Consider the following 19,089-nt stretch of genomic DNA (forward strand, 5'->3'; position numbering starts at 1 on the left):
CTATGTGAATATTTAGCAATAGCTTCTGTTTTCTAAATCCCTCTTTGTAGAATTAGGAAACTTTGGGAATGAGATAGAAGTGAGTAAACAAAGGCCTATTTCTCGTATAAGGAGGCTAACAGGTAAAAATGTCTTAAGTGAAATCTATTAAAACAAAACCAAAAGCCCAACCAACTCCATAAAAGTTATTAATGAGTGCATGTTTTAGATAACCCAGGGTTTCATTGATCTGACATTAGGATGAACTGTGCTCACTTCATTGTTCTGGAATTCTAGGCATGTGCAAAGTTTTCCTCAACATCTACTACTGAATTGAACTTCCCATTTTGAATGAGGTACCAAAGATGTTTTCAATGCATGGCCCTACACATATTTTCATTCAAACCACAGTGAAATGATTCCCCCTCAGAACTATATGAATTTAAGCACCTACCAATCACATGGCACCATAAAAGAACAAGACAGCTTCTCAGACTGCCTTTCCTCTCCGTAACTGCTCACGCAGGCATTATTTGTTAAAAGTCCTGTGAAAAGGAAAAGACCGGATGAGAATGTGCCAGAGTCAAGCTTCCCTCCTATCCAAATCTGACTCTGCCACTGGGGCAGGATGAGAGTCCTAAACAGCTTTCAGGATTAGTCTTAGTGGAATCGTTTCTAGTCATGCTTAGTCACTCTCATGTCATTTGAATTTCTACCCAAGAGACATGCCTGGCCAATATTTTTAACAGTGCTATCCACGCCAATGGCTGTCTGCTTTATGATCCTGGAGAACTAATAACAGGGTTCTATTTACAAAGCCTTCAGGCCTTGTGCATGGCTCTGCCACAAATTCAATGCCCTTCCCACTTTCTGGTGCATTTTCTTTTGTAAAAGGAGGGAGAGAAGTGTGCGTAATTGTTCTCTAAAGCTCCTCTTTCCAGTTTGACTGACCATGTTACAGTATAAAGAACCATACCTAATGGGAGCATCAACTTAGAAAACGAAATGCAGGAGGAGGTTAACGCTGAGATCAGGAATGAGAATCAGTGGGACACCAAAAGGGGCAAGAAGCAAGAAGGCAGGGGTGACTTAGTTTTAAATTTATTTTGGCTCCTGGGCTTAATGGTGCATGCCTATAATCCCAGCACTTAGGAAGCCGAGATGGGAGATTGCCATGAGTTCAAAAGGGAGCCTGAGGTACCTAGTGAGCTCAAGGCCACCCTGAACTACATAATAAAACCCTGTCTCTCTTTCTCTCTCTGTCTCTGTCTCTGTCTCTGTCTCTGTCTCTGTCTCTGTCTCTGTTTCTGTCTGTCTGTCTGTCTGTCTCTCTCTCTCTCTCTCTCTCTCTCTCACACACACACACACACACACACACACACACACACAAACACACATTTATAATAGTGAATTTACACCAAAAAATATGTAACTAATTTTGAGGGTATTTGTGCTTACATAGGGCAGATGAAGGTGTTTTAGTGACTGGTTAGAAACATTTGCTAAATTCATAACGATTAAAACAACCCTAGTGGGATTGAGCTCAGAGTTTGTTTAAGGTCATTGAGAGTAGGAATGTTGCGTTGGGCCCTGTCAAATCCCTCCTTTCCAACCTTACTATTGCAGAACCAAACCAAACCAAAAAACTTCATTTGCACTCCACAAGTCTCGATGATACTCTATTAATAGGGGCAGGTTTACCGTGGGCCACGCTCTGTGCTAAAACCCTTGTTTCCATTGAATATGTCCTTCGGCCTTCCCAGCATTTCTAGAAGATAATGACTACATTGCTGTGCCTTTCCTGCAGAGGAGGAAATTGACTCACCTAGTTGGGGCTCAGCACATTTGTGGAATCTATGAGAGATACCACAAGTTAGAGACATGAGACAGTGAATTCCCTAAAATCTAGACCAGTTTTGTTAACAAAAGTTATATTAATTATCTAGAATAAAGTCCCTGAAAGGATTGGCAGGAGCTAAGGAAGGCCAAAGACTACTTAATTTTCAAGCTTGAGGATAACTTTTTCTTTCTTTCTTTTCCTTCTTTCTCTTTTTTCTTTCTTTCATTCTCTCTCCTTTTGCTTCTTTTCTCTGTCTTTCTCTTCCTCTTTCTTTCTATCTTTCTTTCTTTTTCTTTCAAACGGGTTGCATTATGTTGTCCAATTGATCTCAACTCATGGGCTCCAGTCATCCTCTCACCCCAGCTGGGACTAAAGACATACACCACTACATGAAGATAAATTTTTTATTTTTATACTGTTGTACAACAAAGAAAGCAATGACTTGTGTTTCACAATTTGTGTAAGAGAATAAAGGAACCTTTAACAGTTTTGTCACGCTTCCCACAATTACCATCTTTCACTCTCGAAAGCAGGAGTGCCATGTGACTCTTGCCATGCCTCCTCAGTGCTTTGTGTGCAACATCAAGAAATGGACACCTGCCCTGGAGTAAGGGGATATCTATTTCCAGAACTGAAAGGAAGAAAACAAGTCATTGTAGCCCGGCCTCCCGGCTGCTGCCCCAGCCCTACCTCCAAGCAAGCCCATAGTAAGAGAAACTACAAAGGAAATCACAGAAATTATGCAAATGTGTGGAAACTTTATAATACACTCTTAAATAAACAATAGGTTACAGAAGAAATCAAGGAAGAAATAAAATGTTTTCTAGAAGTAAATAATATTGGTACAATATAACAGAATTTATAGGACACTATGAAAGCAGTGCGAAGAATTAAATTTATAACTGTGAATGGTTACATCACAAAAACAGAGAAAACTCAAATAAATAATCTAACAATGCTCTTGAAGGTCCTAGAAAAACAAGAAAAATACAAATCCAGTGTTACCACAGGAAGGAAATTATAAAGATCAGAGGAAAATCAAAAAAATTCAGATCAAAAAGCTACACAAAGAATCAGTGAATCAAAGAGTTGGTGCTTCAAAAGAATAAACAAAATAAACAAACCCTTAGCCAATATAACCAAAAAAAGGAGGAGAAAAAAACCAAATCAATGCAATTAAAATGAAAAAGGTGAAATCATAACACTGTCAAAATTTTTAAAAAGATTATTAATAACTACTTCACAAACCTGTATATCAAAAAATTGAACAATTCAAAGAAATTGGATGAATTACTAAATAGATACAAATCATCAAAAGAGATCTAAGAAGATTTTGAAGTCTTGAATAATCCAGTAATAGGCATTGAAATTGAAACTATAATTTGAAAAATACCAACTAAGGAAAGCCCATGTGTAGATGGATTTACTGCTGAATTCTTCAGAACCTTCAGAGAAGATCTAACACCAGTGGTCCTCAAGCACTTTAATGAAAATTGAAAGATAAGGAGTACTCCAGTGTCATTCCTAGAAGCTAACATTACCCTGATTCCAAAGCCAGACAAGTATCCAACAAAAAAGAGAACTATAGATTAATGGCTTTAATTAATATAGATACAAAAATCAGCAACAAGATACTTACAAACAGAATGCATTGAATCAGGAGAAAGGTCATATATCATAACCAAATAAGCTTCATCCCAGGGATGCAAGAAAAGTTGAACATATGCAAATCAGTAAGTTACTGCATCACATAAACAAAAGCAAGGACAAATATCACATGATCATCTCAATAGATGCAGAAAAGTCCTCTGGAAAAAATCAATATCTTTTCAAGATAAAAGAAAATGCTGAAGAAAATAGGTATCAAAAAACCTTATCTCAATCTGATAAAAAAAACCAAGTAAGGTAAACTTACTGCCAACATTATATTAAATGGAGAAAAATTGCAACTGTTCTCTCTAAAATCAGGAAAGATGAACAAGACATGGATATCCCCTATAGCCATTCCTGTTCAACATAATACTCAAAACACTAGCTACAGCAATTAGGCAAGAGAAAGAATTAAAAGAGATATGGATAGGAAAGGAAGAAATCAAATTATCATTATTTGAGAATGTCATGGTCCCCTACATAGAAGACCAAAAAAATCCACTAAAAAACTCTTAGAAATAATAACAAATTTAATAATGAGTCAGGGTGCAAAATCAATACACAAAAATAAATAGCATTCCTGTACACTAATGATGAACCCACTCAGAAAGAAATCAGGAAAAAAATACCATTCACAATAGCATTAAGAAAAATTACATAACTACTTATGAATTAACTTAATTAAAGAAATGAAAGATGACTATAGTAAAAATTAAAATACCTGAGAAAGGAAATCATAGAGAACATCACAAACTGAAAAGATAGCTCCTGTCCTAGAGACGTAGAACCAATATAGTCAAAATGGTCATACAGTATCTCCCAAATTGATACATACGAGTTTAATGCACAGAAAGTCAAAATACAAACAATATTCTTCACAGAACTTGGGAAAACAATCCTAAAATTCATATAGAACCAGAAGAGACTCAATAGCAAATGCAGCCCTACGTAACAAGAGCAAAGCAGGAGGCATCGCAATCCAAGACTTGATGTTACAAATCTACAGTGATAAAAAGAGTTTGGTACTGGCACAAAACCGGATATGAGGGTCAATAGAACAGATCAGACGGTACAGAAACAACCTCAAGTACATTCAACTGAACATTGATAAATGCTCCAAAAGCACACACTAGAGGAAGGTTAACCTCTTTAACAAATGGTATTGTGAAAACCAGCTATCCACATGTATGAGACTAAATCTAGGCTGGTATCTCTCACCATGTATTAAACTACAACCAAAATAGGTCAAGGAACTAAATGTTAAAACAGAAACACTTGACAGGAAGATAAAATAGGTAAAACTCTTGAAATTATAGGTTTTCTGAAGAACTTTCTAAACAAAACTTCAGTGGTGCAAGAAATAATACCAAGTGTCAACAAATGGAATCATATCAGATTTTTAAAAAGAAACCATCCTCAGAGTGAAAAGACAACCTATAAAATGGGGGGAAAATTGGTAGCTTTCCAGGGCCAGGGATTTAGCTCAGCAGCTCAAGCACTTGCCTGGTTAAGCGTGGGGTTGTGAGTTAGATCCCTGGTACCAAAATAAATCAATAAATAAAAATAAAGACAGGTATTTCTACCACAGACTCCCCCAAATAAATTACCCAATCAAACAAGAGGCATAAAATTAACAGATACTTCACAGAAGAAGTACAAAAGGTCAATAAATACATGAAGCAATGATCAATATAACTGGACACTGGAGAAATAGAAATCTAAACAACACTGAGATTATTCTTACCCCCAAAAAAGTGGCCTTCATCAAGAAATCAAATTAATAACAAATTCTGGTGCAGTTGTGAGAAAAAAGATACTCTTCTACATCACTGGCAGACATTTAAATTGGCACAACCATTATACAAATCGCTATAGAGATTTCTCAGAAAACTAAAACCAAATATTCCATTTGTCCCAGTTTAGGGAAGGAGTCCATAGTGAGACACTCTCATGAGTTACTGGTAGAGACACCCATTAACATACTTAAGTTACTTAAGTGTATTAAAAATATTAGCAATTTTCAAGTCAAAAATTCTGTTTTAAGACATCATCATAGGAAAAATCTCAGTATTTATTCATTACAAGGACAATGTAATGAAACAGCGATGGCGCATACAGTTGGGCTAGGAAGAACGACAAGGAGGACAAGGAGGTGACGGGGCAGGAGGGGGGAGAAGAGAGGAAATTGTACTTTCCCCAAATGACTTATTTTCTCCAATAGATCTTATCTTGCCCTGTGAGTGCCACAGCAGTCATTTGATCTAAGGCCTCCGGCTATGTCCAAAAAAGTGTGGGAAGATTCTGCTTTCCAGTCTGGCTCAAGGACAGGACAAGAACTAGTGTGGTCATGACTTAGACTCAATTTATAATTTGTGGTTCCTAACAAATAGACCAGGTTGAATATTCTAGAAATTTATATAGGTAGAATCACACAATATATCTATATTTTTTGTCCCCAAGTACTTCATATTTTGATGCTACCACAGAGTATATTTTTTATTTTTCTGATTGTTCATTGCTATTACTTAGAAATAAAATTGATATTCATATCAGTCTTATATATTTCCATCTTTCTAACTCATTAATTCTAGTCACTTATTTGGAGAATCACTGGATTTTCTACACAGGCCATCATGTCACCTGTATATAAAAATAGATTTCTAGGCTGGAGGTGTAGCTCAATGGTAGAGTATTTGCCTAGAATGTACAAGGCTCTGGGTTCAATTCCTGGCATGGAGAAATAGTTTTTACTTTTCCCTTTCAAAATGTTGTTTCAAAAGAGACCAACAATACTGTCTTCTTACTGTTTATGTGCAGTTAAAGAATAGACAATAGGATTTAACCAGAGTTACACTTTTGAAAAAATGTTTCTGCTGGTAGAAATGTAAATTCATATAGCCACTATGGAAATCGGTATACAGGGTCCTAAAAAAAAAATAGAACAATTATTTGATCCAGCTGAAGCAATCATTTGATCCACCTGAAGCAATAAATTCAGTGTACCTTACAGATAAATGAACCCCCATGTTTATTACAGCACAATTCACAATAGCCAAGATATGGAACTATCCTAGATTCCAATCAGCAGATGAATAGGTAAAAGAAATGCAGCATATACATACAATGGAGTATTATTCAGCTGCAAAGAAGAATGAGGGGGGACAGCCAGACCCCAGCCTTTCCTTGTGAGTCAGTGCCATTCCTGGACTGTGGGGAAGAGAAAAAGGATTCACCAAGAAGCAAGCCCTCCCTGCAAACCAGCGCCATATGCAGGCCACCATCAGCGGATAGACAGCCAGACCACAGCCCTTTCCAGTGCACAGGCTGGGAAACAAGAGCCACCCTCCCAGTCTCTGTAAGCAACTGGCTGATCCTGAGAAAACACAGGCTGCGATGATACCTATTGAGGTGAAATGCAGTTTGATGTTTGTGGTGTTTTGGTGTTTCACTGACCTTGCAAGTCTAGGGCCAGTGGTCTGATCATCTATTCAGAGGATAGAGGTACACAGTGTGGCATCTAGGGGTATCGTCTTCTGAAGGTGATGGCCATTGTTAATTCCTCATTATCTTCTTTTGAAGTCCTGTGTCATTTTCATTGTTTTGGTGAGTTGGGTTTTATTCTGCTTTTTTATTTTCTTATACCTGATGGCATGGGAAGCTACTTCAAAAATAGCAAGATATATTATGGTAGCCATTTTCGATTTACTATTGTCTTGTATTGAAGTCCTTTATTGCATTCATTGTTTTTATTGGTTCTATTCTGTCCTTGATTTTTACTATGTCTGAAGGTATCTGCAACTATGTTGAAGACAAGAGGTATTAAGGTAATTATAGCTGATTTCATATTATTTTGAAGTTCTGTGTCACTTGCACTGGTTTGTTTTAATTGGTTTTATTCTGTTTTATTTTGCTTGATTTATCCTCTTTAAAATAAAATAAAATAGAAGAATGAAGTCATTTCATCAATAGATCTGGGAAGTTTCACATTGAACAAAATAAGCCAGACTCAAAAGGAGAAATATGTAATCTTTTCCTTAACATATGGACTCCAAAACTGATAACAAAGTGATAGAAGAAACAGTATTATTAGACAAGAGGAAGGGGATAAAAGAAAAGGGAGGGCATACAAGAGTGGGTAGTGGGAATACAGACTTGAGCAACATATGTTATTATATATTGATACTGCTTAAAAATGTACAACTCAGGAAAATGGTGAATGAAGTGCACAGAGGTATAAAAATGACAAAAGCATGTTATTTGTTTAAAAAGAGCTCTTATAATACCGTAGACACGGTTTATTTCATAAGAAAATCAGAAATAAAAAAAAAGAAAAGTTTTCCTCTGATTTGACCTTATTTAGGCATAGGATGCATGGGAAAAAAGTCATCATATTATGACTAACATAAGAAATAAGCTGTAAAATGAGAATTATTTTTAAAATATATACCAGAAGGTGGTTATCCAATGTAATGGTATGTGTCTCCAAATACCTTTGTTTTGTATTTGTTTGTTTGTTTTGGTACCAGGGATTAAACTCACAACCTCGAACTTACCAGGCAGGTGTTTGGGCAGCTGAGCTAAATCTATGGACTCAAATACTTTTGTAATATTATCATTTTTCAGGACATTTTGGATCACTTATTTTAGAATTTGTTATACAGTGTTTTTTAAGATCATAATCCTGGAGGGCCAGGGATTTAGCTCAGTGGTGTAAGCACCTACCTGGCAAGTGTGAGGTCATAAGTTCCATCCCCTATACCAAAAGAAGAAGAAGGAGAAGAAAGAAAAGAAGAAGAAGAAGAAGAAGAAGAAGAAGAAGAAGAAGAAGAAATAGACAAATATGGTGGCACACATCTGTAATGCCAACACTCAGGAGGCTGAGACAGAAGGATTGTTGTGAGTTCAAAATCAGCCTGGGCTACAAAGTGAGTTTAAGGCCAGTCCAAACTCCATAGTGAGACCCTGTCTCAAAAAGACAAAAAAATCATAATTGGAAAACCCTGTACCTTGAATATGAATTTGATTTTTAAAAACCATAGGTCATCTGATGACAAAGTTATTCATTCCTGGCTATCCATTAATTATGGATTGATTTCTGCACTAGAGTACTCTACAGCCATGAAAAATAAACTTGGAAACAATGTAAATCCCTCCAAGATTTTTAAGAAAAGAACCCAAATTGGGGGAACGATCAAGTAGGTTGTAGGCGACAAAAAGAGAGGGTGGCTGGTTAGGGTAAAAGAAAAGGTGGTCAGAGGTGAAGAAGTCAAGGAAGTGGAAGCCCAGCATATGAGGCACTTAATCCACATGGCGTTTAAGTCACCAGGAATGATGAAGCCATGCCATCTTGGAAAGGGCAACTAAGCCTGGAGGTGAGACTTCATCGGTGTAAGCCCTGCTCTTAGTGTCTGAGGGGGGAAGGACCAGGGCGTTTATCTTGGACATCCTGGGACTCTGCCTCCCACATACATGCCCAGGATTGGTGGATCGAGCATTTGCTGAGATGGATCTAGTCTGCCTATCCCGCCTACAGGACTATTTTCAGACAGTCCCCCTCCCAGCCCTCCATATGCTGAAATTTATAAAACAAATTCCCATGTATTCTTCTGCCACAAGTAAAATGTGAATGTCACAGGGCCCTGGCTACCCTTAGTGGAAAGACTGAGTGAGAGAGAGAGGAAGATATTTTATTTAGTGATGAACCCACAGCCAAGAAAACAGGAAACATTTACTTTCTCAGTTTGGTTATCTTGCTACACAAAAAATGAAAGAAAGAATAACTCACTCATATTAACCTGGTTGGTGGGTACATTCGTTCGTGTTGTTGTTGTTGTTATAGCAAAATGCTTGATACCAGTAAACTTTATAAATAAAAAAGTTTATTTATGTCATACACAGTTTGGGGGGTTCAAGAGCACAGCCCTCGCATCAACTCAGTTCTGGCAAGGCCCCTCTTGGCCGCATGGCTCATGTCAGGAGTGTGACATCCATCTGGAATTTCTCTCTCTTCTTAATAAGCAAAGAGTTTAATATGGAGGTTCTAGGTAAAGTAGACCAGGGCAAGAATTTAAAATTGTACTTATTTAATGAAACAAAACAAAACTACGGCTTCAAGAGAAGTTCTTTACCTGCTTCTAGAGGCCACCTTAGCCTGTGATCCCCTCCTTCCTTCCTTACAGAGAACAGTGTTAAATTCCTAAAGACCCTTTACTATAGCCTGTATGTTCCTGAGCACTTAGATTCTCTTCACCTACAAACTGCTTTTTCTTCCAGCTCAGAAAGCAGCTGCATTAGAAACAGCATGTCTTAACACGCATCTTCACATCAGACCCATTTCAGTGACTTGCATTGGAACCAGGCACACAGTGAGAATACACATTCGAGATCAGCCACATTAAAAACAGGCTTGAAATGGGCCCGAGCCTGGCTTGTGACTCGAGCCTTATTTTTTGAGCACCTGCACTCTCCTCTTGAGTGTGTCCTATATCAATTTCTAATACAGTTTTTCATGCCTTGTTTTACTGACTCATCTTAGAAATTCTTTTTCTGTGACCCAAGTCAACGAACCGACATACTTAAAGGAGCAAGTTAAATTCCTTATTTCAGCTTGGAGAACCCTCAGACCCAGCCTGTGACATTCAACCCTAATTACTGCCTTATTCTGGTCATTTCCCTTAAACCTCACCTCTAAACACTATAGTCAGATTGTTTCCATCCTCCAAAACCTTACAGTGAGGATTATATGTCAACGTACAGAGCCTGGAGGGGTACTCATACTATAGTCAAATAATTGCAGAGGAATATTGAGAGCCCATCTACAAGCGTGCAGAGTAGCCAGGCACGGTGGCGCACTCCTGTAATCCCAACTCTCAAGAGATTGAGGCCGGAGCAACTCTTGCAAGTTCAAGACCAGCCTGCCTGAACTACATAGTGACACCCTTTCTCAAAACACAAAACAAAAACATTCAGAGTTATGGGGTGTGTGTGTGTGTGTGTGTGTGTGTGTGTGTGTGTGTGTGTGCACGCGCACGCGCACAAGCTGTAGGAATCAAGGGAAGTTGTTCTTTAATACCTCACTGCTTGCCACTACTTTAATGGTCTCTCTCATGTTATTTAAGTCTCCTGTACTAGAGTTTTTCATCCAGTCTTTCCCCAGGCTACTGAGGATGCCTATAGTGTGCCCCATGGAGTAGAGTTCTCTCTACTTTCATCCCTACTCACCAGCTCTTTGGAGGATGACACTGAATATAAATGGGTTAACAAGATTCTAAACAACCTATTTCTTTAGCAAACCACTGTGTTGCTTAGGAAACATCTAAAAGCCCCTATGGATGGAATGATGAAAATGTTAACATTGGCCAACACTCACACCCTCACTCTTCCCCTCCCTCTCCCCACTCTGCTCCTCCAGTGACCTTACCTCTTACTTCATGGAAAATGTCGAGGCTGTCAGGTGAGAATTCCCTCAACTTCTGGGTCTCCATCATCCTCTCCCTCTTCTTTTAAAGGATATGCCATGATCCTTCCATCCATGCTTTTGATTTCATTCTCTCCTCTCTCACTTCATGCTACAGGGTGGAATAATGCCACCTCTGCCCTGTATTTTCAGTCTCTAAGCATCTACCAGTTATGGTGTTGCAGCTGGTATCAATTACAGCTTTCAGAAAAACAAAACTCAAACCAAAAAATCCATTTTCCTTGTCTTCCACAGCCCTCTTAGTCAAGTATCTTGGTCCATGTGTTCTGCTTTAACAGAATATCGCAGACTAGGTAATATAGAAATGTACAGAAATGTATTGGCTCTGGAAGCTGAGAAGTACAAATGGAAGGGTTGCAACAGACAAGGACCTTCTTGATGAGTCATCCCACTACAGAAGGGAAAAGGGAGCAGGGCAAACTAATCTCCCTAAGCCATGCACTCATGCCACAATGGCATTAATCCATTCATGACTGTGGAACCCTCGTTCATAGCCTAATTACCTTCCATTAGACTCTTCTTCCCAACATTGCTACACTGGGAATCACTTGTCCAAAGTATGCATTTTGGGAGACCCATTCACACTCAAACTGTTTGAGGGATAGACCCCAGCCCTCCCATTCCACCCACTTTCCAGGCCACTAGACCCAAGCTTTTCAGCCTTCTCCTTGTGTCACAATAAAGGACTCTGGCAACAAGTAACCTGATACTTCTTAACCACCCAGTCCAACTTGCTCTGAGATACTATCTTTCTGGATCAATCTACCGTAGCCTTGGGAATTTTCTCGTGGAAACTAGCTCTCTCCTGTTGCTTCTGTTCAAACCATCTTCTCCTGTCAAGCTTATTGTCAATTTTGTCTACCAATGTCTGCCATGATAATCTTCCCTAAGATTCTATGTTGGTCTTTTTCTCTCTACAGCTGGCTAACAAGCTTGCATAACAATATGCATGTATGGCGGATGTGTGAACAATGTTTCAGTATACGCTGTGACTCACAAAAAAATATGTTCTTGCCCTCACACGCACTGTTTTCAAATGGTAGCCCTGTTCGTAATGATTCATTTTCCATTTTTGACAGTCATGTGTACAAAAAAATACTTAAATACCCACTTAACTTTGCTATTGAGAGAAACAGAGGAAATATAAATAATAGACAGCTGATACTTGATCTCAGAATTGGGGATACAGTAGGGAATAGCAGAGTTTCTCTGGCTGTACACTCTAATCGTTACCACATAGACCTCCACTCCTGTTTCCTCTTTCATTTGTAGTACTTCGTACTGAACCCAGGGACTCCCCCATTGACATACATTCCTAGCCCTTTTAAAACTTTATTTCAAAGCAAAGTGTTACGGTTTAGATCAGAGGGGAATCCCCAAAGCCTCGTGTGTTTGAAAGCTGATTAGGTCATGGGGAAGCAATAGCTGAAAGTGTTGTTAGGAGGTAGGGCCTGGCTGGAAGAGGCTGGTTACTGGGGGTGCGACCCAATGGGTCCTATCTCTCTCCCCGATCCTGCCTTTGCTCTCTCTCTTTCTGGCTTCCGGGATGTGAACTGCTGTCCTCCTCACCAGTCTCTCCGCCATCCTGTTTCTGCCTGAGAGCCAGCCAACCATGGACTATAACAGAAAGCCAAAATAACCCTTTCCCCCTTTAAATTAAGGGTGTTTGTATTCTGTCCCATCAACAAAAAAAGTGACTAAGATACAAGATCTCCCTGAGTTGCCCAGGTTGGCCTTGAACTTTTGGTCCTTTGCCTCAGCCTCCCAAGTAGCTGAGATTAAAGGCATAAACCATGATCTCTAAATTCTAGATATTTGAATTTTTAAGAGAAATCAAATATACAGGTTTTGTATGTAAGAAATCTTTTGGTTATATGCTTATGAAGCTGCCAAAGACGTGCCATCTCTAAATGTGCCAAATTGGTATATTGATTATTTGAAGCTGAAACCACTTGAGGAAGTATAACTTCAGAAAGGGACATCTGGACTATTTTCCTACATGTGGCAAGCCATATAGTCTTTTGGGAGGGATGTCCTTCACATACTGAAAATAGCCTTGATCGCCACAGACTTGTCATTAGGGCTGCAATAAATCTGCATAAACAAACTTCCTGAAGTAATCCATGTCTTCCTCTAATACCCCACATATCTCTTAGTAATACCTCTAAAAGTTACTGCCCTAGTGCAGCTATCCATCTGCCCTGTCATTCCTTCACAAATTTATTGTTCTTTGTTTGAAAAGTATAAAAATATCATGTTTCAGTCATCTCTTTTGGGCTTTGCTCTCTTTTGAACATCTCCATGTACCTGTAAAATTAATAAAATTTTTAAGTTTTTCCTTCGTTAGTCAGCTGTTGATGTAACTGGGTTTCTAGATCCTGCCAAAGAACTCATATAAAAACCAAGGACACAGTAGAGAGGATCTTTCTTCCCAATATTTACTTCTAATTTTTTTTCTCTTTTTGAGACAAGGTCTCTCTATACAGTTCAGGCTGGACTTGAGCTCACTTTGTAACCCAGGATGGTTTGAAATTGGCAAGATCCTCCTGCCCCAGCCTCCTAAGTGCTGGGATTACAGGCATTCACTACCACGCCTGGCTCATCTAGTCTTATAAAAATTAAAATAATTTGAGGAATAAGTAACCATGTGTTCAAACCAGCTGTAGTCACCAAGGCCAACAATTTTAATCCTTGGCTTGCTGCACTGCTCTCTGAGCCTTGGAGAGATTTCTGCCCTATGTTCTGTGATATTTCAATGTCAGTGATTTCAACTACCACCCACAGGCAGTACCGCCTGTCTTTGCTTCTCAAGATCAGTTTGGATCTCAAACTGAAATATCTGACTGGACACATTACTGGATATCTCCACCAGAATGTTCCTTATGAGTGTGCTTTTCAAAACTAATGTTCTGTTGAATCATCTCTCGATCTTTTTTTTGCTCATCTCTAGATCTTGATAAAATGGAGGCTGTGACTCAGTAGGTCTGGGATACTGCCCAAGATCGTGCATTTCCAACAGGCTCCCAGCTAAAGCCAAAACCACTGCTGAGCCACAAAACTGCTTTTAAGACTCAACCGCCATCTGAACACAGAGTCCCTCCTGCACGTTTGCTCTCCCCGTTGTGTGCTTCCTCTTGGTGAATGGTCCTTCACTAACCCACATAATAAATGTTCGAGGCAAAGTTGAGTGTGAAAGGGTTGGGAGAGGTAGAGAAGGGATTCTAAGCACAGTCTCTCAAACTCCTTGCCATAAATCTTATCTATTTCTGCATTTACGTTACTGACTGCTGGGTTTGTGCTGTTCACTGCTCCCCAAACACAGAGTTATAGTGAAGAGAGGAAGGCTTTAATCAAAGATAGCTCTGAGCAGATGGGGAGGAGGGTGGGTCTCATGTTGCTACAAATCACCAAAGGCCTTCATGGTAAGAAAGAGAAGGGACAGGGAATACAATGAAACAATAGACAACCCCAGGCTTGCTCCATCCCTGCCAGCCATCTTTCCCTCTCTCCTTTCCCTGTGGGAGGGAAACTGAAATTTAACCTCTGGGACCAGCATCTGCACGCTCTGCCCAAGCATCTGGGATGGAGAAAGGAGGAAAGAATTCTATGCATTAGGCCTGAGAAAGTTTTCCCTGATGGTTACATTATCGAAATCTTGACTTAGGCCCTCGTTTTTTTCCTGGTGTAAAAGGCTCTTACTGATGGTAACTTTCCACTATCCAGCCTTCTGCCTGCAACCTCATTGCTCCTGCCAGCATGGTACTTCCAAAAAGCAAAATGACCCCATGTAAAGCCTGGGATTTACGACCAGACTGCATACATTTGATTGTTTGTTTGCAGTGCTGAAGATTGAACCAAGTCCTGTTTCATTTTGACACAGGGTCTCATTAAGTTCCTAAATTAGTTACCCAGGTTGGGTTTGAACTTGGGATCCTCCTGCTTCAGCTTCTCAAAGTGCTGGGATTACTGATCCTTCAGTACCTGAATGCTGCATTGAGGAGGAGGTATGACTGGGTAGGAAGTTTGGCCAACCCAGTGCAGTTTTGGGAGGAGGATTTGGTGCAGGCTGTTCACAGAAACTTGCAGGAATTGGCAAACTTGGGAGTGAGGGCTTGGATCCTGAAGCGTGGGGAAGGTGAAATCCGAGTAGTGTACCATAGATAGGTAAATCGTTCTTAGATTTTTGGACTTGGTTTCACAGACAATAGGAGGTTTCTTACAGTGGGGCAAACTGTTTCACACCTATATGCCCTTGATCAGATTGCTTCTTCTACGTTAGTGTTTCTTACATAGACTGGAATCACCTGGGGGCACTGGTTCACACTTTGGAATAAAGATATTGTTGCTTACTACAATAGGCCAACAACAATACTTAGAGCCAGCCTGGCTATATTTGAGTTCTGACTTGTCAATTTACTAGCTGTGTAACAAGTTTTTTCTTTTTAAATTTTTCTGTGCCTCAATTTCCTCGTATAACCAAAAGCCTCGTAGTGTTTTATGTGAGTTAGTCCACAGAAGCATTTAGATCATTGGCTGGCTTGAAATGAGTGCTCAGATAATGGTCGGTGTCATGAAAAATGAAAATTCTTGGGGTTTACCTTAGACCCTCTGGATCAAAGTCTTGAGAAGGAGGCTGATCCTAGGAACAGGAATTTTAATAAGTTCCTTCCTCCTCTCCAGATTATTCTGATCCTCATTAAAGTTTGAGAATCACTGGTTCCATAGGAAATCCATTCCCTTCCTTATTCATTGTTGCTGAAAATTATTACTACTCCACCCAAATATCCTTTCCTTTACGAAGCTCTGCTAAATCACACCTTCAGGAACCTTTGCCTACTTTCCTCTTACCATGAAGAAACTCAACCTCAGTGTGCATAACCTTTGAACTCTGTCTGAACTATGAATTCCTTCCTTGAGAAGCAAACATTTCATTTCCCCAGCTTTACCATGGAGCCTCGCCCAACAGAGTCTGAGGCCAACAGAGGCTGGCCAAGTGACCACAGATGGGCCTGTAGGTCTCTAGTATCAAAGCACTGAGTGCTGCCGACTCTAGAGTCTGTAATGGAAAATGCGAAACCAACCGTATCATTCCAGACCTAGTTGGTGACAGTGGAATTTTGTGGAAACACTTTAGCTTTCTTTTTAGTAATAAAAATAAGCTGGGCATGATGGCACACACCTGTAATCCTAGTACTCTGAGAGGCTGAGGCAGAAGAATCTCAAATTGAAGCCCAGTCTGGACAACTTAGCAAATTAGCAAAGCCCCAATTTGAAATAAGAAAAAATAAAAAAGACTAAAGATATAGCTCAGTGCAAATGCCCTGAGTTTAATCCCCAGTACTGCAAATAATAATAATAAATAGTTTGTGCTCTCAATATAAAGAAGAAAATAAAAATTACCCATAATCTCATAACTCAGAAATAATTATTAACTTTTAGGCATGTCTTCTTCAGATCTTTTTCTGTTTATGTGTATTTAATTAACATGATGAGTTTCCAAATTCAGATAAATTCAATTCAATTTATTCTTTTATAGATTTATTTAGCAGTGGTAAGAATTAACTAAGGGCCTTCATGCTGAGCCACATCTCCCAATCTTTTAAAATTTTTTATTTTGAGACATGGTCTCTAAATTGCTAAGTTCCCTTGGCTGGTTTTGAATTCATGATCCTCCAACTTCAGCTATCCAGAGTGCTGGGATTACAGAGGTTCACCACAATTGATGTGCAGCATCAATTCTACAAATTCATATTGAGCACCGACTATTCACCCAGTACTATTGTAAGTATAGGGAAAACAACAGTGAAAAAAGTAGACGACCTTTCTGTTCTCAAATATCTTATATTCAAATAAGAGGAAAGAATATAAAAATGAGAAATAATATCATATATTGGGAAATATTAAATGCATTGCGGAAAAATAATGCAGGGAAAAGGGATGAGTAGTGGGAATATGTTTCACGATTAGAAAAACTGAGAGTAAAACCTGTGCAGACAGCTAGGAAGAGCATTCCAGGCAAAAGGAATCACAAGGACAAGGGTCACTGAACTGGAATATGCCTACTCATCCAAGGGACAGCAAGGAGGGTGCTGCAGCTGGAGCACAGTGACAAGGGGAAAAATGCTAGTGCAGTGCTAAAGATAAGAGCTGGTGAGGTAGTACAGATTCTGTAGCACCCTGCAGGATACTGTAACAACTTTGGTTCTTACTCAAATAAATAAAGAACCTTGGGATACTTGGGTTTCCAGATTTTTGCTATGTTTCTTTTGCTATCATGTTTCATACTTTGTAATCTTCTCTACGAATCTCTGTCCATGGCTCTGAATGGTTCCCTGGGAAAAATTCCTAAAAATTAAATTTCTTCCTGGCTACAAGCTAGGAAAAATTTGAGGTGTTTCTTGCATATTGTTAAATGACTTTCTAAAGATTCTGTGCCCACTTCAAGAATAATTTAAAGTCCAGAAAATATTATTTGAGTGCTTACAATTTGCCAGCTATGATCTAGGTGCTTGAAATAAATCAGTGAAAAAAATGAATTTTGCATTCTAGCAATTTAACATTTACCAGCATGCGTCAGAATGCTTATCTTACTGTATGCTTGCCAACTCCAAGCATTGCCAAGAAAAGAACACTCTGGTACTTTGAATGATGAAAACTAGTATGCTGTTATTATGTTATGATTCATTTGATTTCTAATGAGATTGAATTATTTCCCATATTTTCTAGCTAATCAGCAAATTGATCTCTGTTTCTTTAAAAGGTCTTTAGAACCCTTCAACATAATTTGAAGGAGGCAGAAAGTCTGGAAATATTAAAAGATTTACCCTGTATCTTGGGGCATAAGTAGTCTTCAGGTCAAGTACATAGGTTGTAGGAATTGATTTGAAGCCAAAGAGCACACACGGTGCAACTCTTATGTTCTGAGAAGGATTTTTCAATCAGGAGCATCCTTGGTTACTTCCAGACACAGTAATTTGGAAACTGCCACCCTGATGTGACTTGTGCACCCAGCATGGATTCTAGCATGAGCACAGACTTTTCAGCAGTTTTACTTTCCCAGGATTCCAGGAGCCTCCTTTATTTTACATTGAATCTGGCTTGAAAGCTGCTATACTTTCAAATGGTGTCCCTTCTTGAAGTGTTATATTTTACAAAGTTTTACTCTTCACATGAAACCAGGCCTATCTTTGAGAAAAGAGAATCAGGAGTAAGGAGAGGGTCTTTAATTACCTTCTGTATCTTTCCAAAGTTTGAGTTTTCTAACCTCTAACAAATACTTCAAAAGAATCCCAGAAGAGGTTATCTGGGCATCAAGTTAATGACTTTTTCCATTGTGCCTCCCTTTATGATAAAAAAGAATAGATATTTTATCATTTAAAATTTCTCCCAGTTTTGTAAAACAAAATCCATGTGTTTGTGTGTATATGTTGCATATATCTGCAAGAATTGAAATCAAACTGTAAACATGAGCTTGATTTAACAATTGTCTAGAGATCTACAAGGAAAAAAATGAGTGTCCTTTTTTATTTTTACTTTATACATTTAGGTACTGTTTAAGTTTATTAATGAACATTTATTATCATTCTACATTTTTTTTCTGAACTGGGGACTGATCCTCGTGTCTTTGCACTGATATATCTGTAGCCTTCTTATTTTGAGGCAGGATCTCACTAAGTTGCTAAATTGTTCAGCCTGGGCTCAAAATTGAGATCCTTCTGACTCAGCATCCTGGAATGCTAGGATTACAGGCATACACCATCATGCCCTGGTTCATTCTACATTCTTTTCAGAAAAGAAATAATAAACCATTCCCCCCAAGCTTAAAGTGGCATACACTCATTGTTGAAAATAGGGAAAAGCATGAAGAAACTAATAGTCACAAGTATGAACATTTTAGCATATTTCATGTTTACTTTTATGCATTTTCAGACATAACTGACTTCACACTAAATATAGCTTTGTATCCTGTTTTCACCTCCTAAGATTAAAACAAGCATTTTCCCATGTCATTACAATGTTTGAATGCCCAGCATATGGTTTTAGATAATTAAAGTGGGCTAATAAGTCATTTTATTTGAAGTTGAACATTTGAGATGTTTTCTTTTTTTGTGCATTAAAAATGAATCTATAATGAATATCATAA

This window comes from Cavia porcellus, unplaced genomic scaffold (genome assembly GCF_034190915.1).
Source record: "Cavia porcellus strain 051 isolate PalLab524CR breed Dunkin Hartley unplaced genomic scaffold, mCavPor4.1 scaffold_3, whole genome shotgun sequence".
NCBI classification, from domain to species: Eukaryota; Metazoa; Chordata; class Mammalia; order Rodentia; family Caviidae; genus Cavia; species Cavia porcellus.